Below are 13,527 nucleotides of genomic sequence, written 5' to 3'. Positions count from 1 at the left end.
CATTGATATGGTAGGTGACCAAAGAACAAGAATAATTTCACATCGCTTCTTCTCGTTTCACACTCACTAGTACAACAGCAATAATTTCACATCTCTATCTCAGCACAACAATAATAACTTAACATTTCTCCTCTCGGTACAACATCAATAATTTAAGTACTATACTAGAGTAGAGGATCAATAATTTCATAGTGTTGCTTTTTTGACCGTTATTTTCCTAAGGGGTGTTGTTTACCTCGTGTGGTCCCAAATGCATGTGAATCACGGTAATTTCCCGAAATTTTGACTCCCGGTGGATATTATTGTATCAATTTTATTTATGTTTGCATCTTCTTTCCTATCAACAATGACTTTGAATATAAATTAATGCTACAGTAATTTGTACTACTTGATAGTTGGGCGGTAAAAACAGAGTGATGAAGAGAGAGAGAGAACCCACGGATTTGAAGAAACCTCCTTTGCTGCTCAAAGTCTCTCTCTCTTTCTTTGAGAAACCCACAAATTGAGTTGCAGGAGTCACCAACACCATGAACATCACCCAAAAGTACATAACCCATTCACCAGAGATGCAAGCCATCTAGGGTAAACCCATCTTCAAACCTTCAAAATCCCACAGTCTTCACCAGTAGCAGCAGATCTCAACTTGAATGAAGTGAAGAAGAATTCAAAGATGTGGTTATTTATTCTTGACTAAGTTGTACCCATCTTCTTCTTTGATTTCTTGCTTTCAAGACCTTCTCCTTCATATGGATCGGCAGCAACAACCATCTGATTTTGCTACTCTCTTGCTCAAAATATCAAACTAGTGACTCAAATCTGATCAGAACCCATTAATCTTAAAAGACAACAGCATACAAAGTGAACTCAAACAAACCCATATCTCCAATCAATTGTTCATCACCACCATCCGTTCTTGAATTTAACAACCCTAATTTCATCAAAATCTGTCAAACCCCTTCTTTTTCCATTCTTTGGTTTCAAATCTTCAGATTCAGCAGTGTGATACTAAAAACAAAAACCTAGCCTTTTCATAGTTCAGACTCAATTCTTCTTACTTCAGAGGTATTCATTCAGTATTTTGATCAAGATTTTATGTTTTCTTTTATTTTCTCTTTGAAAAGATTTATCAATGGGTGTTAGTTATTTGATTTTCAATTTCTTTTTCTCTTCTTTTAGGTAAGGCGCTTCTAGAAGAACTGGTTTTACATTTAGATCAGCCATCTCCTAGAGATGGTTTTGTTGAATTTCCTGGACAGTTGGGAGTGAACATTATCGTGGGTTGGGACATTTCTGATGCTTTAAAATCAAAGCATATTCCTCTAGAAGCATTAAATGGGGTTGAGTACGACTACAACGTCGGATACATTGGGCAGTGAGAGTTCAACAACAGAAACTATCAACTTTTTAATGGTTACCATTACCATCTGTTGAACTTGTCGGCTAATCTTAGGCAATGGGTTGTGTTTGAGAGTAATTTGGATGGTGGGGTTTATCCTTACCATATACTCCATCCGTTCCTTTTTAATAGGATGGTTTATATTAAAAGATGTTTCAAAAAAATAGGTCGGTTTCCTAATTTGAAAAATCAAATGTTACTTTAGTTTTTTGTGACCACTTTTCTCTTAACTTCTTTTGCTGACAAGTGTCATGGAGACCATTTCACTTCTTTTAGTGACAAGTGTCATGAGGACCACTTTCAATGATTAGTTCTCTTAATTTCCTTAATTTTCTCTAGAAACAAAACCAGCCTATTAAAAAGGAACAAAGGGAGTATATGCATCGATGAATCTGATGTTAAGGTACTTTTTTCTGTTCTCTCTTAAAAGTATCTTTATATACAATTCCTGAAACAAATTCTATTTAGACATTATTGATTCATATCAAACACAATGATGCTATTAGAGACATCTTTGTGGATTTTGCATCTTAGTCACATAGTTTTTAATTTTCAACTATGATGTTAAGTAGATATAATCCATGATTCTTAAAATTCCAAACCATTGTACAAATAGAAACCCCTAATTTTTTAATTATCCCTAAAAATCAATCTTAGGTATTACTGTTTTTAGTGGCGGTAATTATCACGTTTGACGTTTTGGTGATGAACTGATGATACCTTCAAAAGAATAGATCGTGAGTATTATAATAACTTAATGGTGATTATTAAAAGAGATACTGAATAAATAGGGGGGAAACTCCATTAATGGAATTCTTACCACTGATTTTTTTCTTTCGGTTTGAGTTCAGAGATGATAACCAAAGATAAAAAGAAATTAATTATATTTTCATATGAAAATTATTTTAAGTAACCTCTTTTTTATTTCAGATCAGTTGGAAAGGCTTTGAAAGAGCTCAAGAAGAGAGGGTTCTGCCATGGTGTTGTGACTGAACGCAACATCGTGTTCATATGTGATGACGATGGTGAAATATCTTCTGTTAAATTGATGGGAGTTACTAATGTAGTTCGATATCCCCACCGCTCCCGTTCTTAGTTTCTCACTGTATAGTATAAAAAATAATTTATAATTATCCTTAATAAATATTTTTTAATTATCATAATAATTAATAGGGGAAATTAGGCTCAGGCCCAACCCATGGATAACCCATAATATGAGGCCCTTAATTAAAAAAAGTTTAAATCTAGGCCCCGAGTTTTTAAAAGACCTTGATACTCTTATGCATATTGTCAAGCCCATAATTAAATAAAATTTAAATCTAGGCCCAAAATTATTAAATCTAGGCCCGAAATTATTAAAATACAGTGCGAAGGTGTAAACAGAAGTTACACATGCATATGGCATGTGTAACCAGAAGTTACACATCCTTATGATATGTGTAATGCAAAGTTACACTTGTATATATATGCAAATAAATAGACATCAAAAAAAAAACACAAAAAAAAAGTTATTACTTTAATATTCATTTACAATAATTTCTTAGCATGTGTAACTAGAAATTACACACGCATCTGTTTAGTGTAATTGAGAGTTACATATGTGTCTATCTAGTGTAACTGAGAGTTACACATGCATCTGACTTGTGTATTCAGCGTCAACTCCAGTTCCAGCGAGACCATTACCACGTTTAAGCAATTAGCTTTTATGAAGTTATCTAAAACCTGAAATATAACAACAAGCAATCAGTATTTATACGATTAAAATGAACAGTACATAAAACAATGTATATTTCAGTTTCACAAGCATCTGACTAGTGTAGCTAGCGGTTACACATGCATCTGAATTGTGTAACTGAGAGTTACACATGCATATAACATGTGTAACTAGGAGATACACATTCATCTGGCTAGTGTAGCTAGCAGTTACACATGCATATGACTAGTGTAACTAGGAGTTACACATACATATTGATATGTGTACCCAAAATCAGTATGTGTAAGTAAAAGTTACACATCTAATTAGCATGTGTAACTTGCAGATACACATGCATCTGAATTATGTAACTAGGAGTTACACATGCATCAGACTTAGATATGTCAACATAAAATCAGCAAATCCATCTCTAAATGAATAACACTAGAAAAAACGAGAGGTGACTATCAAGCAATTACCAGTCATAAAATAATACAGTTAACCTTGCAAGTGAATGAGAAGCTCTTAATTAAGATATCACTGCTTCAGCAGAAAGACGTTGTTAGCACTGTATTAACAGAAAGACGTTTTACAGCGCTAGTCTAGATGTACCTAAGCCATTTTCATATTATCGATGACGAAGGACATTTTAAGCAACAGAAAGTAAAGCTTCAGACAATAATTATACTGGCAGAATAATACAAACACCTGGGAACCTTGTGCTAGCACATTAATATCGCAAAAAATGATCACACAACTGATTCAGCAGGGTATAGATATGAACCCAGGAAAACAAAATGCATGTGTAATCAGTAGTTACACATGTAAACAATAGTTACACATGCATATTAGCATAAGTTACACATACAATCATCATGTGTAACTAGAAATTACACATCTAATTATTATGTGTAACTATAAGTATAACCTGCATCTAATTAGTCTAATCTGCATCCACTACTACTCCCTACTACTAGGACTTGATGTTCTTTCCTCAATTTCATAAATATAACCACTATAACATATCCCATCAAATTAGCATGTGTAACTATAAGTTACATATGCATATCCCATCAAATTAGCATGTGTAACTATAAGTTACACATCTAATTTGCATGTGTAACTAGTAGATACACATTTATGTGGCTTGTGTACCTAGAAGTTACATATTTAATTAGCATGTGTAACTACTAGTTACACATCCATAGTCTGCCAATGCTAGTTAAACGTGCAAATTGTCATGCATATGGCTTGTGTGATGTGCAGTTAAACAGATGTATGAGTTAAGTGAAACCATTCCAGACCTATATCCATATACTACCTTTCAAGAAAAAGAAGTAGGAGTCGTAAGTAATCAAGAAGGCTTACTTGATAACGGTGTTCACTTTATCTGTCTGGATGTTGTACATCTTCTTGAAATGTAGAGCTTCGGAGCAGAATCATCTAAAAAAATGTAATCAACAGATACACATACTTAAATGCATATATGGCATGTTATTTGTTGTTTCATTAATATGTATGAGTAGTTTGAAACTCATTAAATTACTCAGAAGTCATATTCATGTGTAACTAATAGTTCCACATGATATATGCATGTGTAACTAGGAGTTATACATGCATTTCACTTGTGTAATTTGGAGTTACACATGCACATACAAATGTGTAACTAGGAGTTACAGATACATATTACGCAAGGGAACTAACAATTTAGCATCTTATCACTTTTTTAGTATTTTGTATAAACCTACACACCAAATTCTCCAGGAACGATACAAGTACCTCTCAAGCATCGAGTCTCGCTTCATGTAGACCAATCATGACCTTATTCATTGAGCGGGACTCTGCAAAAAATGATTCAAGTCGTCACCTGCTCAGTTAGAAGAGGTGCATCAGTGGCAAGTTTTGATGCGACGGGTATTGGACAGGCCAAGTCTGCAGAACAAGGAAGCACAGATTTATCATAAATCCTGAAGCCACACATACCAGCTGAAAACCTAATTCAAAAATAAACTTAAGCTATAACAAGAAAGAATTAGTTTTGACATATACACACAGTGAGGATTAGGAAAAGAATATAAGCAAACCTATGATAATTGTGTTGAAGTGGCGCATAAAGAGCACATCAATTTGAGCCAGAGCACACCCAAAAAGATCCATTTGCCGTCACTCAAAAAAGTTATGATGGAGCAAAGTTTTTTACTCTGGACATGGGGAGGAATATCTCTTTTGTCATCTTGGACCCAGCGCTCTGCAAATCAATCATTGCAGCATTTGTATCAGCTACCGTCAGTAGATATTGGAGCAGTATACACACAAATTATAGTTATAAATTTGAGCAGGATATAATTCCTGACAATCGAAAAATGGAAGTGCTTCTACTTAGATCAAGTCCTATTGCAAATTAATCATATATGGATTTAAAGATCAAGCAGAGATTGTACTAAAAATAGCTAGAGATAATTTTACCCAATATCAATCAAAAGAGGTTAAACTGAACATAAAAATTATGGCCAGCAAAAGAAAGAAAGAAGAATGAAAAAAACATGCCTGCCCAGTCAATTGTCCTCCAAAAACCTTTCTAGTCCTTGGCGTATCTGGCGTATCCCCTGCCAGTTTCAACATACACCTTGTCCATCTTTTATCTTGCCACCATCTTGTCAGACCTGATCCAACCTCCTGGCTTTGGAGCATGTAGCTTTTGCTGCAACATATCCCTATATCATCCTGAATTATTATTCCAATGTATCTGCATCAGTTTATGATGTGAGATCACCATGAAATTTTATGTTATGGATGGATTTATGCATCTTGAGTTCTTAAAAAGATTTATAATGCAAATACACTTCTAGGTATACCACATGATGAGTTGTTGAAACATAGTGATGTTATTATGGTCAATCCAAGCAAGAAATTAATCTTGATGTTTTTGAATTGTAGACTGTTGATGATCAGGAGCTAAGGCAGACCAAAATACCGTGTAAAGATGCAGTCCATTAGAAGGTCGGTAGATGTTTCTGCAAGGCATTCACATTGTGGGCAGGTGTGATCATGCGACACTATCTCCTGACCAAGACTAGATCTGCTTTATCAAATAATTGGATGAGTTCATCTTATCATTCGTAAGCTTGAAAAATCCTGCACAGTTCATTAGATTGCCCTGTAGTTTAAAATTCATAAAATCAGTAGAAAAATAAAGGCCAGTGAATGAATGAACTTAAGTTGATGAATACTTTTATGATCAATGAAAAGGGTGCAAATTATATTATATCAGTTTTGACAAAAAACCCTAAATCACATTTGGATCAACCATGACCTTCTCCAAGCTAGTTTCCTTATACGTAAACAAAAAACCAACCAAATGCAGACTATAAATTTTAACAAACCTTGTCAATCATTGTGTTCAAAATCCTAAATTTCAACAAAAAAAATGCAGACTCTATGAGAAATGAATAACGACATATTATTGCTTCAATTGATTATAGCCTCGTCTCATGTCAACAGCCTAACTTAGCTTTAAAGAGCACCCTATAGAAAATAACCTATTGTTTGCTTACTACTGTCAAATGAATCTCACCTATGAACGAAAACACCTGTATCATAAACAAATACTGAACTGTGAACATAAATGAATCCTTATTAACATTGAATAAGATAGAATTCAAGATATCTAGTGAGCAATCACTCAATTTTAAAAATACTCAAAATCAATACAACTCAGAACGACAGCCTCAGCCATCATCTCGTCACAAAATGAAACATCTCCGAGAAAATTATACCAAGTCCAAAGACACAACGGGATGCATTAATCGGCCTACGAACAACACAATTAAAATAAAAGTCTTAGCGAAAAGATAAACACCAAATTCAGATATAAATTTTAGTGTTAGCATACAGAGAGTTAGCTTCATATATGAATTGAATTGTTTCGAAACTACTTAAAGTTACAATAGAGGGGAAAATCTGAGAGCGTGGAATCATGAACATGTGTTGGTGCAGTTGATTAATTTCTGTCTAATTTGGGGATTTAGGGTTCCAATTTCTCCCATGTCTATTCATTTCAATTCCCTCGTTGTTTCTCCTTTTTGTAGTCTCAGGATTTTACAATCGAATTGTTCATCAAGCGAACCCTAGATTTCACAAAATACTCTTTCAGATAAACTATGATGATAAACACACCATAAAATCTATCAGATTGTTAGATGATAAACACGATAACACCTACTAATAATCTGAACTGAGAATCATTTCAAAGATTCGTAACACCAAAAAAATGAAATCAAGCCTAAAATTAGATCGAAATTCAGAGAAAACTTACTTTCCGAATAATATTACATATGTAGTCAGTCGATGGAACCACAGATCCATTACGAATATCTCCATTGAACACTTTCTTTCTCATTCAACTGAGTTACTAACACATCATATTGAGTCGAAACCGAGTCAAAAACAAGTAATCGAAGACGATCTTGTGATTTACCAGCAGATTTTCTATCTAAATACTCGAACCAGAGGTTTTAAGTTTGAATCACCTCTAAGAATAGCAGAAATCGCATTATGAGTTATTTTCACAGAAATTTTCACTGAATTTTTATGGGTTTTGGATAACAAATCTAAGCTTAAAATGATGATAAATCGATGAATAATTTCGAAATATGAGATTACGGAGATGAAATTGGTGAAAAAAATGAAGATCGCAGAAATTTGGAGACGAGGAAGAAGTTTTCTAGGGTTTTTCGCCGGAGCTGAAAGAGAAAATGAAAGGAGAAGAGAGAGAAAAAGAATAGATAAATGAAGATATCTACTGAGATTCCTCTTGTATATATAGTAAAGGGTAGTAGTGACATTATTAAAATTCGTAATAATTAAATATGGGCCAGATCTGAAGAAAATTTGATATTTTGGGCCTAGTAATAGCATTTTCTTAAAGTATGGAGTTGATATTGAAGGATCCATTTTATGGGGCTTCTATATATTGAATCCATATAGTATGGGATTATAGTATTTTTCACTAATTAATATAATTTGTGTTTCAGATTTCTATAATTTTGGGATAGTGATCGAGAGACTTCTTCGGCCCTATGATAATTTCCCCGAGGCGTTGGATTTCATCGCTAGATTTAACGGAACACACAGGTAAAAAATTAATCCCTACATTTAGCTCCCAAATTGAATCATGATATTGATAATTGTGATTTTATAAACGAAAATGATTTATGACTCGCTCGTGGTATTCCCAACCTCACGTGGCATGCAAATTTTAGAAACAACTGCACCTCACATTTTTCTCTATCCAGTTTCTTATTTCTTTCTTTGAACGATTACTAATCTGTTTAGATTTATACACAAAATTCCTTCCAACAAATGATCTGATTTTATGTTTTTATGAATCAAGTTTCTACATGCGAACGATGGATTTTGTATTTGAGAAAAATTAGTATATACATTGTTTGAGAAGGATTAGCTGGTGATGACTTCAAAAAGAAAACCAGATGAATGATGATTTTTCTTTTTTCTTAATCCCAAGTTCACATGCAAAACTTGAGTTATTAAAACGAATTACACGCAAAATACGCACAATCATATGATGAGTTATTGAAGGAAAGGAAAAGATTCTTTTGATAACAACAAAATGAGGAGAGTACAAAGTACTTAGTACTTATTCATTTATGATATTCAGCTTCATCTCCATTATTGATGAATTTGATTTCTCTGGTTTATGATTTGATTGTTCAGGGTTTTCAGAATTCTTCCCCGTGATTTATACCGTGGCTTTAATCGATTATTAATTGTAACAAAGAAAAGAAAAGAAAAAAGATGAAAAGAGGAGAAGAGGAGGGAAAGAAGAAGAGGGGGAGACTCATTCAGTTAGTTTATCTATCTATTTTTATTTTTAATTAGTTTAGGTTGGTTAATGGAATGGCAATAGGGAATTAGTTAAATTTAGTGGGGATATTTGAACTTATACACCTATGAGGTCTCCCCATATCCACATTTTGGTCATAATTATCCATTGCAGGTCCAAAACCTAATTTGGATGCAACCCCAATAATAGGATTGGAAATCAAAGCCTATGCAGGAGGTGACAGAACAATTATTTTCGTCACTTGCAGAGCCAGTTTTAAGAGGGAGGCATAATATTTTACGGAGCCAGTTTTAAGAGGGAGGCATTAACAAGGAGATATTGTCTTCTCCATAATGCAAAAGAGCTCGGATTCGGTCTGACTTGTTCCTCATGAAATGTTTATTAGTGTTGACAAGTCAAATCGACCTAGCCTACAAGAAAAAAAGAACAAAAAACTAGCCAAGTGATGGTGGGTTAGAGCAACTGCAATGGTGCGATCAAAACCATAGACCAAATACCAAAAAAAATGACCAAATTTAAGTTTAGTCTGTGGTGTTACACTAGGGTGGAAGAGTAAATTTGGTCAGGATCACTTTATACGTCTGCCCCATCACGGGATCATTTTATACCTTCACCCCACCATCCATCAGGATCACATTATACCTTCGCCTCACTGAGGATCACATTATACCTTCGCCCCATCAACAGGCTCACATTATACCTTCGCCCCACTCATCAGGCTCACATTATACCTTCGCCCCACCATCATACGGATCAGGCTCACATTATACCTTCGCTCGGTATCAGGCGCACTTATAATGTCCGCTCGACTATATTTGGTTTTGGTCTTGGTCCCAGACCAAATATACTCTGAGATTTGGTTTTAGTCCGGGTTTTGCTCTTTAGTCCGTCCCGCTGTGTTTGCTTTGTGGACCATATTTATATTTTTACTCGCCCAGTGTGGTTGCTCTTATGTGATCAAAATGGAGACTCTTTATGACGATCAGCAAGGAAAAATATTCAAAAAGAAAACAGACCCAAAGAACGGGATGCAAGGGTCTGCAAAGAAACATTCAAGTCGCGATATTCATCCAATCACATGATTGCATATCTCTCATCTCAGCAGTACATTTATATGGTTGGTGACCAAAGAAAAAGAATAATTTCACATCGCTTCTTCTCGTTTCACACTCACTAGTACAACAGTAATAATTTCACATCTTTATCTCAGCATAACAGTAATAACTTCACATCTCTCCTCTCGGTACAACATCAATAATTTAAGTACTAGACTAGAGTAGAGGACCAATAATTCTATAGTGTTGCTTTTTTGACCGTTATTTTCCTAAGGGGTGTTGTTTACCTCGTGTGGGCCCAAATGCATGTGAATCACGATAATTTCCCGAAATTTTGACCCCGGTGGATATTATTGTATCAATTTTTATTTATGTTTGCATATTCTTTTCTATCAACAATGACTTTGAATATAAATTAATGCTACATTAATTTGTACTACTTGATAGTTGAGCGGTAAAAACAGAGTGATGAAGAGAGAGAGAATCCACGGATTTGAAGAAACCTCCTTTGCTGCTCAAACTCTCTCTCTCTTTCTTTGAGAAACCCACAAATTGAGTTGCAGGAGTCACCAACACCATGAACATCACCCAAAAGTACATAACCCATTCACCAGAGATGCAAGCCATTTAGGGTAAACCCATCTTCAAACCTTCAAAATCCCACAGTCTTCACCAGTAGCAACAGAACTCAACTTGAATGAAGTGAAGAAGATACAGTGTTTATCAGGAATTCAAAGATGTGGTTATTAATTCTTGACTAGGCTGTACCCATCTTCTTCTTTGATTTCTTGCTTTCAAGACCTTCTCCTTCATATGGATCGGCAGCAACAACCATCTTCTTTTGCTACCCTCTTGCTCAAAATTTCAAACTAGTGACTCAAATCTGATCAGAACCCATTAATCTTACATACAAAGTGAACTCAAACAAACCCATATCTCCAATCAATTGTTCATCACCACCATCCGTTCTTGAATTTAACAACCCTAATTTCATCAAAATTTGTCAAACCCCTTCTTCTTCCATTCTTTGGTTTCAAATCTTCAGATTCAGTAGTGTGATACTAAGAACAAAAACCTAGCCTTTCCATAGTTCAGACTCGATTCTTCTTACTTCAGAGGTATTCATTCAGTATTTTGATCAAGATTTTATGTTTCCTTTTTTTCTCTTTGAAAAGATTTATCAGTGGGTGTTAGTTATTTGATTTTCAATTTCTTTTTCTCTTCTTTTAGGTATGGCGCTTCTTGAAGAACTGGTTTTACTATTAGATCAGCCATCTCCTAGAGATGGTTTTGTTGAATTTCCTGGACAGTTGGGAGTGAACATTATCGTGGGTTGGGACATTTCTGATGCTTTAAAAGCAAAGCATATTCCTCTAGAAGCATTAAATGGGGTTGAGTATGACTACAACGTCAGATACATTGGGCAGGGAGAGTTCAACAACAGAAACTATCAACTTTTTAATGGTTACCATTACCATCTGTTGAACTTGCCAGCTAATCTTAGGCAATGGGTTGTGTTTGAGAGTAATTTGGATGGTGGGGTTTATCCTTACCATATACTCCATCCGTTCCTTTTTAATAGGATGCTTTATATTAAAAGATGTTTCAAAAAAATAGGTCGGTTTCCTAATTTGAAAAATCAAATGTTATTTTAGTTTTCTGGGACCACTTTTCTCTTAACTACTTTTGCTGACAAGTGTCATGGAGACCATTTCACTTCACTTCTTTTATTGACAATTGTCATGAGGACCACTTTCAATGATTAGTTCTCTTAATTTCCTTAATTTTCTCTAGAAACAAAACCAGCCTATTAAAAAGGAACAGAGGGAGTACATGCATCGATGAATCTGATGTTAAGGTACTTTTTTCTGTTCTCTCTTAAAAGTATCTTTATATACAATTCCTGAAACAAATTCTATTTAGACATTATTGATTCATATCAAACGCAACGATGCTATCAGAGACATCTTTGTGGATTTTGCATCTTAGTCACATAGTTTTTAATTTTCAACTATGATGTTAAGTAGATATAATCCATGATTCTTAAAATTCCAAACCATTGTACAAATAGAAACCCCTAATTTTTTAGTTAGCCCTAAAAATTAATCTTAAGTATTACTGTTTTTAGTGGTGGTGATTATCACGTTTGACATTTTGGTGATGAACTGATGATACCTTCGAAAGAATAGATCGTGAGTATTATAATAACTTAATGGTGATTATTAAAAGAGATACTGAATAAATAGGGGAGAAACTCCATTAATGGAATTCTTACCACTGATTTTTTTTCTCCCGGTTTGAGTTCAGAGATGACAAACAAAGAGAAAAAGAAATTAATTATATTTTCATATGAAAATTATTTTAAGTAACCTCTTTTCTATTTAAGATCGGTTGGAAAGGCTTTGAAAGAGCTCAAGAGGAGAGGGTTCTGCCATGGTGCTGTGACTGAACGCAACATCGTGTTCATATGTGATGGCGATGGTGAAATATCTTCTGTTAAATTGATGGGAGTTACCAATGTAGGTCGCCATCCGCACCGCTCCCGTTTACTTCTCTCACGAGAACCCCTTTTAGATGACATGAATTGCCAGCTAAGGTTAGGAGCACCAAAACAGATCATTTTCGTTTCAAAAAGCCCAATTTTGATTTTTCGAACATTTATTGTGACCGACGAAGATTACATACTGTTATCACATAGAAGGCCGACTGTTAGCGTTACCAGAGTAATTTTGAAAATTTACCTTTCCAATAAATTTTAGAGTAATTTCAGCATCACAAAGATTTTAGGGACCTCTTATTTATATCGATTTTTTTTTCTTTCCCAAAAAAAAAAAAAAAGATTCATGACAAATCCAAACTCCATTAAACGTCATCCAATGTTCTTGGCTCCCGAACGAGGTCTAAGTTTCTTGATCAGACTTGCGGATTGGATGGATGGTTTCCGACTAAAATCCCAAGATACAATCAATTATAAGATGAGTGATAATGACTACAAGTTATATAATGCTATTCTTCAAATAAACACCGTCCACTGGGATCATGGCTTGCCGGATTACATTATGAAGACTCTTCCTTATAAAGATTTTAATTCTTCAGAAGATTTTCTTAGATTCGGCAGAAACCACCATTTTCACAGTGCCAAGGATCCTAGGGCTTTCCAGAGGTTCTTTGACGTTACACCATAGGGGTATTATATAATATTTAGAGCTCAAAACCTGGAATTTGTCATGGAGTGTTTTTGTTAAACCAAATTTTTTCGATCACTTTTTGATCCTTCAAGTTCACTGGTTACCGCCCCTACACTAGTACTTATGTTATGAAGAGAAGAAATAGAAGCAACTAAAATTAATCAAGAATTATTACTTATTATTTCTTCAACCTTTTAAAAAGTACTATTGGGTTTTATTTCTACCTCTTTGGCTATCTGCAAGAACTGGTCTCAAGTTCTCGGCACAAAATGAAAAGTGTGGGATGTTTTCAGTTTATATATTCTCTGGAGATGTAGAAGGTTTGTCTTATT

This window comes from Papaver somniferum, unplaced genomic scaffold (assembly GCF_003573695.1).
Source record: "Papaver somniferum cultivar HN1 unplaced genomic scaffold, ASM357369v1 unplaced-scaffold_135, whole genome shotgun sequence".
Taxonomy (NCBI): domain Eukaryota; kingdom Viridiplantae; phylum Streptophyta; class Magnoliopsida; order Ranunculales; family Papaveraceae; genus Papaver; species Papaver somniferum.
The sequence above is the reverse complement of the archived record's forward strand: the minus strand, read 5'-3'. Positions refer to the sequence as shown.